This window comes from Coregonus lavaretus, assembly GCF_964263955.1.
Source record: "Coregonus lavaretus genome assembly, contig: HAP1_SCAFFOLD_1518, whole genome shotgun sequence".
Taxonomy (NCBI): domain Eukaryota; kingdom Metazoa; phylum Chordata; class Actinopteri; order Salmoniformes; family Salmonidae; genus Coregonus; species Coregonus lavaretus.
Genome location: NW_028162642.1, coordinates 1 through 15,000, shown reverse-complemented (window position 1 = coordinate 15,000; position 15,000 = coordinate 1). Strand labels below are relative to the sequence as shown.

The 15,000-nt window shown below is 46.7% G+C and overlaps 1 pseudogene across 1 annotated transcript in view; it reads right to left on the bottom strand.

Annotated features, from left to right (window-relative positions):
• Positions 1–14,931, bottom strand: part of LOC311119076 (janus kinase and microtubule-interacting protein 3-like) — a 49,960-nt pseudogene extending 35,029 nt beyond the window's left edge. Inside the window, exons 1-3 of the transcript in view lie at positions 14,689–14,931; positions 3,742–3,939; positions 323–442 (exon numbers count right to left, since the gene is read on the bottom strand). The product of the transcript in view is annotated as a janus kinase and microtubule-interacting protein 3-like (transcript). The remainder of the gene's footprint in view (positions 1–322; positions 443–3,741; positions 3,940–14,688) is intronic.
• Between the last annotated feature and the right edge of the window lie 69 nt (positions 14,932–15,000).

The window sequence follows — 15,000 nt, the reverse complement described above, 5'->3', positions numbered from 1 at the left end:
TCACTGTCTTGACAACATTTAGCTATTGCATGAATACTGGCTACAGCAAATGGAGGATCGTGATTGAAAAGTGAACATGCTTTCTTCTTCCAGGAAGCTGTGTGTGTGTGTTGCGATCAGTATTCCATTTGGTCATTTTTTTAGGACTATATCTTCTGCAAAAGATAAGACTTTCCTGTGGCTTAAAATCCATTCAGTCAGAATTCATTACAACAATACCATGATCATATCCTCAGCCATCTCTATCAATGGGTGACGCACCAATACACTCACTTTTGTAGCAGCAAGATACTTGCGATTGGAAGATATCAGAACTGCTCACCAGCTCATTTCTTTCCTCTGACAGGAGGGCATTGCGGTCCTCCAGTTTGCGGATGATGGCACTCAGCTCGGCGATCTTCAGTTGGAAGCGCCGAGCGTCCTTCTCATCCAACTGCTGTTCCTGAAACACACACCAACTGCAGATAACTGGGAATAACCTCAAAACCATCCCCAGACTCCTATAGGCTATATTATCACAGTATATTAGGCTACACACACACTGAGCCCCAGTTATCTAAAGAACTATGAACTTCACTGTAAACACTCCATGTGGAAACTTCAGTTAATGCAGTGAAAATACACCTGGACACTTCTGGGTTCCTTTTAACATGGATTTTCTAAATAATAGTGTAATAAAGTGGGCAGTGGGGCACATTCATTCTTACACGGAACAAATAATAAACTGAAAAAAGCCATCCATCCATTTTCTGCCATCCATCCAAAATGAAAGCACTATTCTAAAAGGCGACTGTAGCTTTCTCTGGTGTTTATTACAGCCCAGCCTAGCTTGCTACTCATCATGGTTGGGGTCCATTTGAATTGAAGGCAGTCAATTCAGGAAGTGATTTGAATTTTAAAAAAATATATATATATCCTCTCCTATTCAGTTTATTGAGAAGTCATTGAAAATAGATGCCCTTTTTTTTCAATTATTGAATTGGAACGTTAATTTACTTCCTGAATTGACTTGACTTCAATTGGAATTGACCCCCAAGCCTGGTCCTTGCTACTCCTGACTCATGGCGCTCAGATTCAGCAGCTGTGAGAAGAGACTACCTACATTGAGAAGTATGCCGATAATAATAATAAGCCGCCTGTTGAGATAACAGGTGTCTACTCTGTAAGCATGAGTAGGTGAGCGTAAGGGAGTGTGAATATTCGTGACGGTGTGAAGGTGTGCAAGTGATGTGCTTTATAGAGTGAGGACGTCACATGCCATGGACTGGTGCACAGCAGGCAGGCTTGGATTGGTGCTGAAAGAACAGCTAGCACATCTTGTGCTTGAAAAACAATTACAAAAGAATACATTTAGTTCTTCAACAGGGAATGGTGACGTGTGTCAATTGGATTACAAGGAATTTGCTGTCAAATTTTAATCAACAATTGAAATGTACAGTCTTTTGTGTCCACTATGTTGAAAATTCAGAGATTCATATACATATTTATGAGCTGAAAATGAGAAAATATTAAAATAAATAGCGGAAGACGAAAGAACGAGATCTTAAGAAAACCTTCAATGAACATCTCAAGAATTCCTTAAATCAGTGGTGCAGGAGACATCTTTCAACAACAGAGAACATCCTAGCTGCAGATGAGCCAATATAACATGTAGATAGAAACTCATGTCGTTTTGTAGCTTAATGCTAAGGTTACATAGGACACGAAGAAGCATTGAGGAAAAAGAAAGAAGCCAACCAATACTAGTGAATCAACAGAAAGAAAGCAAAACACATAACAGCAAAACACATGCAGTCATTATTGTATTAAATACAGTCATTGATAAATGCAGTCCTTACTGTATTAAATACATTCATTATTATATTAAATGAGGTCATTATTATATTAAATTAGGTCATTATTATATTAAATGCCGTCATTATTATATTAAATGCAGTCATTATTAAATGAGGTCATTATTATATTAAATGCAATCATTATTAAATGCAGTCATTATTATATTAAATGAGGTCATTATTATTTTAAATGCAGTCATTATTAAATGCAATCATTAATATATTAAATACCAATAAAGTATAGAAAATCTGCATGTTAAGAAAGCTACTGTGTGTTCGCATGGCAACATGTAGAGGGAAAACAACCCAGTTTTAATGCCAAAAGACCCACTGCAGAAAGAATATAATAATAATAATAATAATAATAATAATAATAATAATAATAATAATAATAATAATAATACTGTATGTTAATAACAGAACATAAGCAGGAAGCTTCATTGTATTATACTGTATATATCCGTATTTGGCACAATTGAGTCCAAAACTGGGCTCTGGACAAAGAAAGTGCCATTTTGGAACGAGATAATGACATTCAGGCAAGAGGAGACCTCTACATAAATGGTTCTCAGGTGTGAGGAGAACCCACTAGTAGAGATAGGGAAGAAGGTTGAGACTGAGGTTCTCAGCCCTCCAAAGCTACAGATAGTCTTTAGAGGAAGATAAGGGGGACTGGTGCTGGGTGGAGGAATAGACAGTAAAGGAAGGTGAGAGAGTCTGGTACTGGGTGGAGGAATAGACAGTAAAGGAAGGTGAGAGGGACTGGTGCTGGGTGGAGGAATAGACAGTAAAGGAAGGTGAGAGGGTCTGGTGCTGGGTGGAGGAATAGACAGTAAAGGAAGGTGAGGGGGACTGGTGCTGGGTGGAGGAATAGACAGTAAAGGAAGGTGAGAGGGTCTGGTGCTGGGTGGAGGAATAGACAGTACAGGAAGGTGAGGGGGACTGGTGCTGGGTGGAGGAATAGACAGTAAAGGAAGGTGAGAGGGACTGGTGCTGGGTGGAGGAATAGACAGTAAAGGAAGGTGAGAGGGACTGGTGCTGGGTGGAGGAATAGACAGTAAAGGAAGGTGAGGGGGACTGGTGCTGGGTGGAGGAATAGACAGTAAAGGAAGGTGAGGGGGACTGGTGCTGGGTGGAGGAATAGACAGTAAAGGAAGGTGAGAGGGACTGGTGCTGGGTGGAGGAATAGACAGTACAGGAAGGTGAGAGGGACTGGTGCTGGGTGGAGGAATAGACAGTAAAGGAAGGTGAGAGGGTCTGGTGCTGGGTGGAGGAATAGACAGTAAAGGAAGGTGAGAGGGTCTGGTGCTGGGTGTAGGAATAGACAGTAAAGGAAGGTGAGAGGGACTGGTGCTGGGTGGAGGAATAGACAGTAAAGGAAGGTGAGAGGGACTGGTGCTGGGTGGAGGAATAGACAGTAAAGGAAGGTGAGAGGGTCTGGTGCTGGGTGGAGGAATAGACAGTAAAGGAAGGTGAGAGGGACTGGTGCTGGGTGGAGGAATAGACAGTAAAGGAAGGTGAGAGGGACTGGTGCTGGGTGGAGGAATAGACAGTAAAGGAAGGTGAGGGGGACTGGTGCTGGGTGGAGGAATAGACAGTAAAGGAAGGTGAGAGGGTCTGGTGCTGGGTGTAGGAATAGACAGTAAAGGAAGGTGAGAGGGACTGGTGCTGGGTGGAGGAATAGAGAGAAACTAGGCTCAGCCAGGGCAGGACTCTAGACTCCATCTAAGCATTTAGAAGCAGCTAAAGGTGGTGATCAAAAACATTCACTAAGAAAGCAAAATGAATACTTGCAAAGAGGCAACAAAAGGGCATGCCTTTGAGAAGGTACAGGCTCTAGCTAGCCTGCATTTATAAGCTACTAAGCAGCAATGAGAGGGCAGATGGAGGGAGAGAGATTGCTTACGAGGCTCTCTGAGGTGTCTCCTGCACCACTGGGGTAAGGAGTGTCTGGTTTGGGGCTGTGGAGGTGTCCTCCTGCCCCAGCCTCCCTGCTCCTGATCGGGGCTAGCTGCAGCTGGAGCCTCTGGGTGTGTCCAGCCTGAACCCCCAGCTCCTTCCCCAGCACACAGCAAGCTCTGTCTTTTACCTTAATCTCATCCATCTACAGAGCAGAGCAGAACAGAGGAGAGGAGAGGAGAACAGAAGAGAACAGAGGAGAGGTGAACAGAGGAGAGGAGAACAGAGCAGATGAGAACAGAGCAGAGGAGAACAGAGCAGAGGAGAACAGAGCAGAGGAGAACAGAGGAGAGGAGAGGAGAGGAGAGCAGAGGAGAACAGAGGAGAGGTGAACAGAGGAGAGGAGAACAGAGGAGAGGAGAACAGAGGAGAGGAGAACAGAAGAGAGGAGAACAGAGCAGATGAGAACAGAGCAGAGGAGAACAGAGCAGAGGAGAACAGAGCAGAGGAGAACAGAGCAGAGGAGAACAGAGGAGAGAAGAACAGAGCAGAGGAGAACAGAGGAGAGAAGAACAGAGCAGAGGAGAACAGAGCAGAGGAGAACAGAGGAGAGGAGAACAGAGCAGAGGAGAACAGAGGAGAGGAGAACAGAGCAGAGGAGAACAGAGCAGAGGAGAACAGATGAGAGGAGAACAGAGGAGAGGAGAACAGAGCAGAGGAGAACAGAGCAGAGGAGAACAGAGGAGAACAGAGCAGAGGAGAACAGAGGAGAACAGAGGAGAGGAGAACAGAGGAGGGGAGAACAGGGGAGAACAGAGGAGAGGAGAACAGAGGAGAGGAGAACAGAGTAGAGGAGAACAGAGGAGAACAGAGGAGAGGAGAACAGAGGAGAGGAGAACAGGGGAGAGGAGAACAGAGGAGAGGAGAACCGAGCAGAGGAGAACAGAGGAGAACAGAGGAGAGGAGAACAGGGGAGAACAGATGAGAAAAGAACAGATGAGAGGAGAACAGAGGAGAGGAGAACAGAGAGAGTGTAGAACAGAGGAGAGGAGAACAGAGGAGAGGAGAACAGAGGAGATGAGAACAGAGGAGAGGAGAACATGGGAGAGGAGAACAGAGGAGGGGAGAACAGAGGAGAGGAGAACAGAGGAGAGCAGAGGAGGGGAGAACAGAGGAGAGGAGAACAGAGGAGAGGAGAACAGAGGAGAGGAGAACAGATGAGAACAGAGGAGGGGAGAACAGAGGAGAACAGAGGAGAGGAGAACAGAGAAGTGTAGAACAGAGGAGAGGAGAACAGAGGAGAGGAGAACAGAGGAGAGGAGAACAGAGGATAGGAGAACAGAGGAGAGGAGAACAGAGGAGAACAGAGAAGTGTAGAACAGAGGAGAGGAGAACAGAGGAGAGGAGAGGAGAACAGAGGAGAACAGAGGAGAGGAGAACAGAGGAGAGGAGAATAGCGAAGTGTAGAACAGAGGAGAGGAGAACAGAGGAGAACAGAGGAGAGGAGAACAGAGGAGAGGCGAACAGAGAGAGTGTAGAACAGAGGAGAGGAGAACAGAGGAGAGGAGAACAGAAGAGAGGAGCATAGAGGAGCACAGAGGAGAACAGAGGAGGGGAGAACAGAGGAGAGGAGCACAGAGGAGAGGAGAACAGAGGAGAGGAGAACAGAGGAGAGGATCACAGAGGAGAGAAGAACAGAGGAGGGGAGAACAGAGGAGAACAGAGGAGAGGAGAACAGAGGAGAGGAGAACAGAGGGGAGGAGAACAGAGGAGAACAGAGGAGAACAGAGGAGAGGAGAACAGAGGAGAGGAGAACAGAGGAGAGGATAACAGAGAAGTGTAGAACAGAGGAGAGGAGAACAGAGGAGAAATGAGGAGAGGAGCACAGAGGAGAGGAGCACAGAGGAGAGGAGCACAGAGGAGAGGAGAACAGAGGAGAACAGAGGAGGGGAGAACAGAGGAGAGGAGAGGAGAGCAGAGGAGAACAGAGGAGAGGAGAACAGAGGAGAACAGAGGAGAACAGAGGAGAGGAGAACAGAGGAGAGGAGCACAGAGGAGAGGAGCACAGAGGAGATCAGAGGAGAACAGATAAGAACAGAGGAGGTGAGAACAGAGGAGAACAGAGGAGAAAAGATCAGAGGAGAACAGATAAGAACAGAGGAGGTGAGAACAGAGGAGAACAAGAACAGAGGAGCGGAGAACAGAGGAGGAGAACAGAGCAGCGGAGAACAGAGGAGAAAAGAGCATTGCAGAGGAGAGGAGAACAGAGGAGAGGAGCTCAGTCGAGCATGAGCGTGTACGCACACGAGCACACACAAAAAGTCACACACACACACAGAGCCGCATCATGCACACGTAGGCTACTGTTCTGTTCGGCCGTCACCATGACAAAAGGTTGGCAAGACCAGCCACAAGCCCCGCCCTGTTTGATTGGCCATTCAGAGAACAGGAGCTTCCTTCGTGCATCCTGTAGCTACTAAACATTAGAATCATAATAAGAACCCACAGATGTACTGTTTCTTTCCTATAATCAATGCTTCATTCATTTTACAGATCCCACTTGTATTGCCTGGCAGCAACCACAGTCTAGGGTCACATTCAACAAGATCACAACAAATCAATCTCGGTGAAATTACATGATATACTCCTGCTAATGTCCCGGGGAAAGCACACATGCCCCAGCTCTTCCCGGATATCTGCAATTCTGCATGCTACTGTTTAGAACAGGGTTCTTCAATTCCGGTCCTGGAGGGCCGAAACACCTCTGTTTTTCATCCTCTCCTTCTAATCAGGGGCTAATTCAGACCTGGGACACCAGGTGAGTGCAATTAACTACCAGGTAGTAATAAAAAACAGAAGTGTTTCGGCCCTCCAGGACCGGAATTGAAGAACCCTGGTTTAGAACATTCACAACAGTCACAACTCAGCTAGCACATTTGGTTTCTTGTAAGTTGTGGGAACGTGTGTTTTTGCTTTCACATAGGGCTTGTAAGTAAGCATTTCACTGTTGTAGTCGGTGCATGTGACATTTTTTTTTGTTTTGATTTGATTTGTGGGATTGAAGCCATACATTTCCTGACCAGTAAAACAGAAAGTTTTTTGAACGTTCTGAGAACAGAAGTGAAAATGTATCCTGTTCTGGGAAGGTTGTAGGGAGGTTCTGAGAATGTTTTACTCTGGTTCCTTGAAAGTTTTCCTGGGAGATTTTTTTCTGAGAACGGAAATTATAGGTTATTTGGAGATTTTTGAATAACGTCCTTAAAACTTTCACTGAATGTTTCAATAGGACTTTAAATAACACTGCTAGCTTATTTTTTGAAGTCCAAGCACAGATAGGACCACATGGAAATTAATTTCCTTAGGCATTAATCACGCGAAATCCTTTTTTATTTTTTATTGTGTCATGGTATCAGTGAGTTTCGAACCTATAATCTTCAGTTTTCTAGCCATGAAATTAGTCCACTGCGCCACCAGGATGGAGCTAGCATGCCATGTTGATTTTATGCATACAAAGCTGTTCATTTTTGTCTATTCAAACAGACACCATTTCAAAGGAAACAAGAACTCATTAAAATCAGGTGTGGCCAATTAGTGGGCGTGACCAAATCACCTGAACACACAAGATAGAGATAGAGAGTTTTGTTGATGCTGAGAACGGAATGTATATGTTTTTACATGACATTCTTGGAACGTTCTCTGAACGTTACTAACGTTTTCTTGTGGTTGTTATGGAAAGTTTTCTTAACTTTCTCTGAAACAATTTGAGAACTGAACCATTAGGAAACCTGTGGGAAAAATTATGCTGAGGTACTGAAGAACGTTGTTTCTTAATGTTCTTGGAACAATTTGAGAACATGACTTTAAGTGCTAGCTGGGGAAGCCCCAGCATACACTATATCACTAGTGACTGGACTGTACTTGCAGAAAATATCTTAGGAGGAAATTACAGCAATACTTACAGCACCGTGGAAATGCTTCTCCCATTTAGGTACCAGAGACAAGAGTGAGAACAAACAAAGTAATAACACCTCTATATTCCTGACATCTTCCAGATTGGATCTTCTGCAGGTAACCTGGATGACTGGTCCTTTCAGAGTCTGAAGAAAGCAGCCCTGCACTCATCTCTCAGCTGTGACTACATCCAGAGGAAAGCAGAGCACAGAGCCCAGTCCCACAGTCACACACAGAGCCCAGTCCCACAGTCACACACAGAGCCAAGTCCCACAGTCACACACAGAGACCAGTCCCACAGTCACACACAGAGCCCAGTCACACAGTCACACACAGAGACCAGTCCCACTGTTTAGGAACAGTCTTCTCATGGCTGCCAGTCTCTCTCACACACCTCTTCCCAGAGGAGAGGTGCACTATGGGTAGCTGGAGAGCCACATCAATGATAGCCTCCTCTCTTCTGTTCTGACGCCCCAACGAATGTCTTCCCTCCTCCCTTAGTGTGGCTGGTGGCCACCTCTGCTCTGCTCCGCCTAACAAGGACACAGTGTGGCTCTCTTTTAGCGTGGCTGGTGGCCACCTCTGCTCTGCTCTGCCTAACAAGGACACAGTGTGGCTCTCTTTTAGCGTGGCTGGTGGCCACCTCTGCTCTGCTCTGCCTAACAAGGTCACAGTGTGGCTCTCTTTTAGCGTGGCTGGTGGCCACCTCTGCTCTGCTCCGCCTAACAAGGACACAGTGTGGCTCTCTTTTAGCGTGGCTGGTGGCCACCTCTGCTCTGCTCCGCCTAACAAGGACACAGTGTGGCTCTCTTTTAGCGTGGCTGGTGGCCACCTCTGCTCTGCTCTGCCTAACAAGGTCACAGTGTGGCTCTCTTTTAGCGTGGCTGGTGGCCACCTCTGCTCTGCTCCGCCTAACAAGGACACAGTGTGGCTCTCTTTTAGCGTGGCTAGTGACCATCTGCTCTGCTCTGCCTAACAAGGACTTAGGAAAATTGCAATTGGCTCAGAACAGGGCAGCACGGTTGGCCCTTGGATGTATACAGAGAGCTAACATTAATAATATGCATGTCAACCTCTCCTGGCTCAAATCACTACTTGTATTTATGAGAGGTATTGACATGTTGAGTGCACCGAGCTGTCTGTTTGAACTACTGGCACACAGCTCGGACACCCATGCATACCCTACAAGACATGCCACCAGAGGTCTCTTCACAGTCCCCAAGTCAAGAACAGACTATGGGAGGCGCACAGTACTACATAGAGCCATGACTACATGGAACTCTATTCCACATCAAGTAACTGATGCAAGCAGTAAAATTAGATTTTGAAAAACAGATAAAAATACACCTTATGGAACAGCGGGGACTGTGAAGCAACACAAACATAGACACATGCATACACACACACGATAACATACGCATACACACACACGTACACATGGATTTTGTACTGTAGATATGTGGTAGTGGTGGAGTAGGGGCCTGAGGACACACAGTGTGTTGTGAAACCTGTGAATGTATTGTAATGTTTTTAAAATTGTATAACTGCCTTAATTTTGAACTGCCTCAATGGCTGCTGTCCACTGTCTCAGCCTTGGTTAGCTTTAAAACCCACTGGCTGCTGTCCACTGTCTCAGCCTTGGCAGCAGCTAATGGGGATCCATAATACATACAAATACGCATGATGGCAGTGATGTGCCCGGCAATGGTGTTTCCATGGTGATAAGGGTGTGTATCCCTGTGAGACTGTGCCAGGCAGGCCTAAATGAGGGGGCTAACGTTACTCATTAGATGAATGGAGACAGGTCCTGTGGCATGGCCCATATACTTTGGCTGAGTCCAAAATGAGGGGGCTAACGTTACTCACTAGGTGAATGGAGACAGGTCCTGTGGCATGGATCATAGACTCTGGCTGAGTCCTAAATGAGGGGGCTAACGTTACTCACTAGATGAATGGAGACAGGTCCTGTGGCATGGACCATAGACTCTGGCTGAGTCCTAAATGAGGGGGCTAACGTTACTCACTAGGTGAATGGAGATAGGTCCTGTGGCATGGATCATAGACTCTGGCTGAGTCCAACCCACTGGCTGCTGTCCACTGTCATTGGTGGGCCACACCACACAGACACAGGGAGCACTGAGATAATTTTTCAAAGAATGGTGCTTCAGATCTCAAGATGTAATCTTGTGGATAATCCAAAAGCCCTGCTGATGCTCAGAAATCCCAGCAACCACTGGAACATGGTACACAGAAGCACGGCATCCATTTAGCCTAGCAGTGCTTTAAAACCCACTGGCTGCTGTCCACTGTCTCAGCCTTGGTTAGCTTTAAAACCCACTGGCTGCTGTCCACTGTCTCAGACTGGGTTAGCTTTAAAATCCACTGTCCACTGCAGGAAGAAAGGCTGCGGTGCTGTTGTCCATGTCCACGTGATCTTCCCCATTGGTGGGAAACTCTTCTGCCTTTCAGCACACAGCTCAGACACTGCTAACCATTGGTGGGCCACACCACACTGCTAACCATTGGTGGGCCACACCACACAGACACTGCTAACCATTGTTGGGCCACACCACACAGACACATCATTTTTCAAAGCATGGCGCTTCAGATCTCAAGATGTAATCTTGTGGATAATCCAAAAGCCCTGCTGATGCTCAGAAATCCCAGCAGCCACCGGAACATGGCACACAGAAGCACGGCATCCATGTAGCCTAGCAGTGCAGTGAAATATGACTTTGGGAGTCTGGATGAATACATTAGATTTACTGCACCCACCCATCTACAAACACTCAATACTGGTGGAGAGGCTCTTCCTCTCCTCTCCTCTCCTCTCCTCTCCTCTCCTCTCCTCTCCTCTCCTCTCCTCTCCTCTCCTCTCCTCTCCTCTCCTCTCCTCTCCTCTCCTCTCCTCTCCTCTCCTCTCCTCTCCTCTCCTCTCCTCTCCTCTCCTCTCCTCTTCTCTTCTCTTCTCTTCTCTTCTCTTCTCTTCTCTTCTCTTCTCTTCTCTTCTCTTCTCTTCTCTTCTCTTCTCTTCTCTTCTCTTCTCTTCTCTTCTCTTCTCTTCTCATCTCTTCTCTTCTCTTCTCTTCTCTTCTCTTCTCTTCTCTTCTCTTCTCTTCTCTTCTCTTCTCCTCTCCTCTCCTCTCCTCTCCTCTCCTATTCCCCCTCTCCTCTCCTATTCCCCCTCTCCTCTCTCCTCTCCTCTCCCCCTTCTCTCCCTCTCTCCTCTTCTATGTCCCTTAGTGCCAGTCAGCCTGGTATTAACCCTGTGGTATTAGGGAGTTCCAGATCAAGTGTAGTCATGGTTCTATCTAAACATGCTGTTCCTGTCTCATCTCCTTCAGACAACACAGAGTATATGGAACAAGGTTCAGTTTACCTTCCCCTCTCTCCACTTCCAGAGAGCCAGACAGCAGCTGCTTCCCTCCTCACATATTTAGAAGCATTGGACTGGTGTAAGCATGGCTTATAGGGAGTTTCCACCATTTTTTTTTTATACCACTCATCCTTTCAACTCCATGAAGTGAAGTGAACAAGTGCACCTTTGGGAGAAAGGATAGGTCATTGGGAAGCAAGGCGTGACATTTACTCTACTTCCAGACAGCCAGCATCATTCCCAGATAGCCAGTTGCTATGCTCCACACATACACATCTCTATCACTGTCTCTATGACTAGGAACCATCGGAGGGTCTCGTCCCATCACTGTGTGTGTGTGTGTGACAGACAGGAAGGCAGGAAGGGAGGCAGGAAGGAAGACAGGCAGGCAGGAAGACAGGCAGGGAAGGAAGACGGGCAGGCAGGAAGACAGGCAGGAAGATAGACAGGAAGGAAGACAGGCAGGAAGGAGAGGAAGACGGGCAGGCAGAAAGACGAGCAGGCAGGAAGGAAGACAGGCAGGCAGGAAGACAGGCAAAGAGACAGACAGACAGAGAAAAGGACAGGCAGACAGGATTCCTATTATAAGTCAAGTGCCCAATGAGAGCACCATGCCAAAATGTTGTACTGGCTGACATTTTTCAAAGCAGTTTTAACTGAAATGATTGAGCCATAAATCAATCATCCTCGGGAAAAACAAAAATCGAGATGTGAAAAACGAGTCTAGGCTATGGCTTGACATTTGGCAACATGCAGGCTAAAGTTCTTCAATATCCCTGTGCTACAGTTATGTTTTGGGGATATATCGTGCCTGTATTTTAAGCAAGAGAGATTTCCATAAATGGTGTTATGAAATGGTTAGGAGTTCCGTACATAGCGACCGCATCACCCTGTACCAATAATTACAGTAACGCGTACCCTCCTGTGTCTTATTTCTTCATTACATAACAAGACGTTATTGGAAAGGATAATTAAAGGTATTAATGATGAAGGTAAAGGCACGCAGATCCCTAATGGCTTGCCGAGAGGGTTAATAGGTAGGTTATTTAGCATCTAACTAGAGTTGCTGCTACTTGCCAGAGCCCCTAACCACTGTCCCACTAACTGCTGACAAGGCGTTTGTAATTCATCAGTAACTCATGTGCTGCTTCCCTCTGAGGAGAACACTAAACATCTGAACCCACTGGAAATGAAACCTGCAAATTAGCCCTTTTCTGCTAATATCAGCAATGTTTAAAACCTCATTTTCTCCCCACAGATACACAGCTTCAATTATTACATTCTGTGCATCAAGCCATAACATCTGTGCATCAAGCCATAACATATGTGCATCAAGCCATAACATCTGTGCATCAAGCCATAACATCTGTGCATCAAGCCATAACATCTGTGCATCAAGCCATAACATTGCAGTCTAGATAGCCCACATACATTTCCAGAAGTAATGAGGGGGACACGCCATATCTGTCTGTGTCTGTATTGGCACCCTTTCTCTATATAGTGCACTATATTTGACCACAGCCCTGTGGGGTCCTGGACCAAAGTAGCACACTATATAGGGAAAAGGGCTTCATTTTAGACACAAGCCATAACGTTGCAGTCCAGATAGCCTACATTCATGTTTAGAAGCATAACGTCCAAAATGGCACCCTATTCCCTATATAGTGCACTACTGTTGACCAGAGCCCTATGCAGGCCCTGGTGATAAGTAGGTGCACTACATAGGGAATAAGGCCCTGTCTTAGACACAAGCCATAACATTGCAGTCTAGATATCCTACATTAATGTTCAGAAGCAATTAGGGGGATCCATCCAGCATCTCTGTCTTTAAGACGTTCAATTCTGCTTTAATAGCTTATTTCCACATGCTTTCATCTGCAGGCTGTGGTGATGTCATAGAACTCTCCTCTGGAGCTCCCTCTCCTCTCATTTCATCCCCCTCTTCCTCCCTCCCTCCCTCCCTCCTCCCCCCTCTTCTCCTAGATACTGCAGCTTGCCCTATAAAATCACCTTGCTATAGCCCTGCTGATGCTAACCACTCTGCTACATTCACCTGGCTATACCCTGCTGATGCTAACCTGTCTGCTACATTCACCTGACTATACCCTGCTGATGCTAGCCTGTCTGCTAGCTTGTCTGCTAGCCTGTCTGCTACATTCACCTGGCTATATCCTGCTGATGCTAGCCTGTCTGCTGAGCACAATGATATGATAAGCTCGATAACAAACTAAGGTGGCAGGCAAAATTAGGCCAGTGCTAGCCTATTGCTGAGGCAGTATTGGGCAGTGCTAGCCTATTGCTGAGGCAGTATTGGGGCAGTGCTAGCCTATTGCTGAGGCAGTATTGGGGCAGTGCTAGCCTATTGCTGAGGCAGTATTAGGGCAGTGCTAGCCTATTGCTGAGGCAGTATTGGGGCAGTGCTAGCCTATTGCTGAGGCAGTATTGGGGCAGTGCTAGCCTATTGCTGAGGCAGTATTGGGGCAGTGCTAGCCTATTGCTGAGGCAGTATTGGGGCAGTGCTAGCTAATTGCTGAGGCAGTATTAGGGCAGTGCTAGCCTATTGCTGAGGCAGTATTGGGGCAGTGCTAGCCCTATTGCTGACGGCAGTATTGGGGGCAGTGCTAGCCTATTGCTGAGGCAGTATTGGGGCAGTGCTAGCCCTATTGCTGAGGCAGTATTGGGGCAGTGCTAGCCTATTGCTGAGGCAGTATTGGGGCAGTGCTAGCCTATTGCTGAGGCAGTATTGGGGCAGTGCTAGCCTATTGCTGAGGCAGTATTGGGGCAGTGCTAGCCTAATTGCTGAGGCAGTATTGGGGCAGTGCTAGCCTATTGCTGAGGCAGTATTGGGGCAGTGCTAGCCTATTGCTGAGGCAGTATTCAGGAGTGTATACATTGATATGTCACAGCTATGGATGAGTGATCCGGACTATAGGGAAAGTGTGTGGCTGGACCTCCTGGGGCTCAGTACAATCAGGGTGCGTCCCAAATGACACCTTATTCTCTATATAGTTCACTACTTTGACCAGGGCCAATAGAGTTCTGTTCTAAAGTAGTGCACTATGTAGGGAATAAGGTGCAATTTAGGACGCACTTTCAGACTGTTGCTGACACATCAGAGGGCAGAACGATCTCTGAGCTCTCCTCACAGGTCACCTGATCTCTACTCACTCCAGCCCAATAAAAGCCCATTACAGTAAATGCCATGTTATCCATTTACATTTAAGTCATTTAGCAGACGCTCTTATCCAGAGCGACTTACAAATTGATGCATTCAACTTAGGATAGCCAGTGGGACAACCACAATCTTGATCACAGTAAGTACGCTTCTTCAAAGAAGCAGCTGTGAGCAAAGTCAGTGCAATCAGGGACAACTACATCTCGATCACAATAAGTACATTTCTTTAAAACAAGTCAGTGCTAGCAGGTGAAATAAGTCAGGTGTTAGTTTAGACAAAAGACAGTGGTAGTAAAGGGGGGGGGTGGGGGGGGGGGGGGGGGGGTAGAAGGATTACTATAATACTATTATCCACCCTCCATTACACATTTACACTCTCATTCAAAAGGGATCATGGTACTGTAAATTACACGTACAGTTTATAAAGCAATGAGGTCTAATCTCTCTCTCACCAGTCTGCGTATCTCCCTCTCACACTCCCTCTTGATGCGGGTGATCTCCTCCGGGTGTATATGGTAGACGGAGCGTATCTCAGCAGCCTTGGTCTTGTCTGCCTGTACGGCCAGGTTCAGAGCCTCCTCCATCTGTCTCTTCATCCCCTTCAGCTCATAGATCTCCTGCTGTAGTCGGCTCCTCTCCCCCTCAAAACCACGCCTCGCCTCCTCACGCGCCTCCGCAAACAGAGCCGTCTTCACCTGACATGGAGGGCAGGTTACCCAGAGGTTAGAGTGGTGGACCAGTAACCAGAAGGTCGCTGATGGACT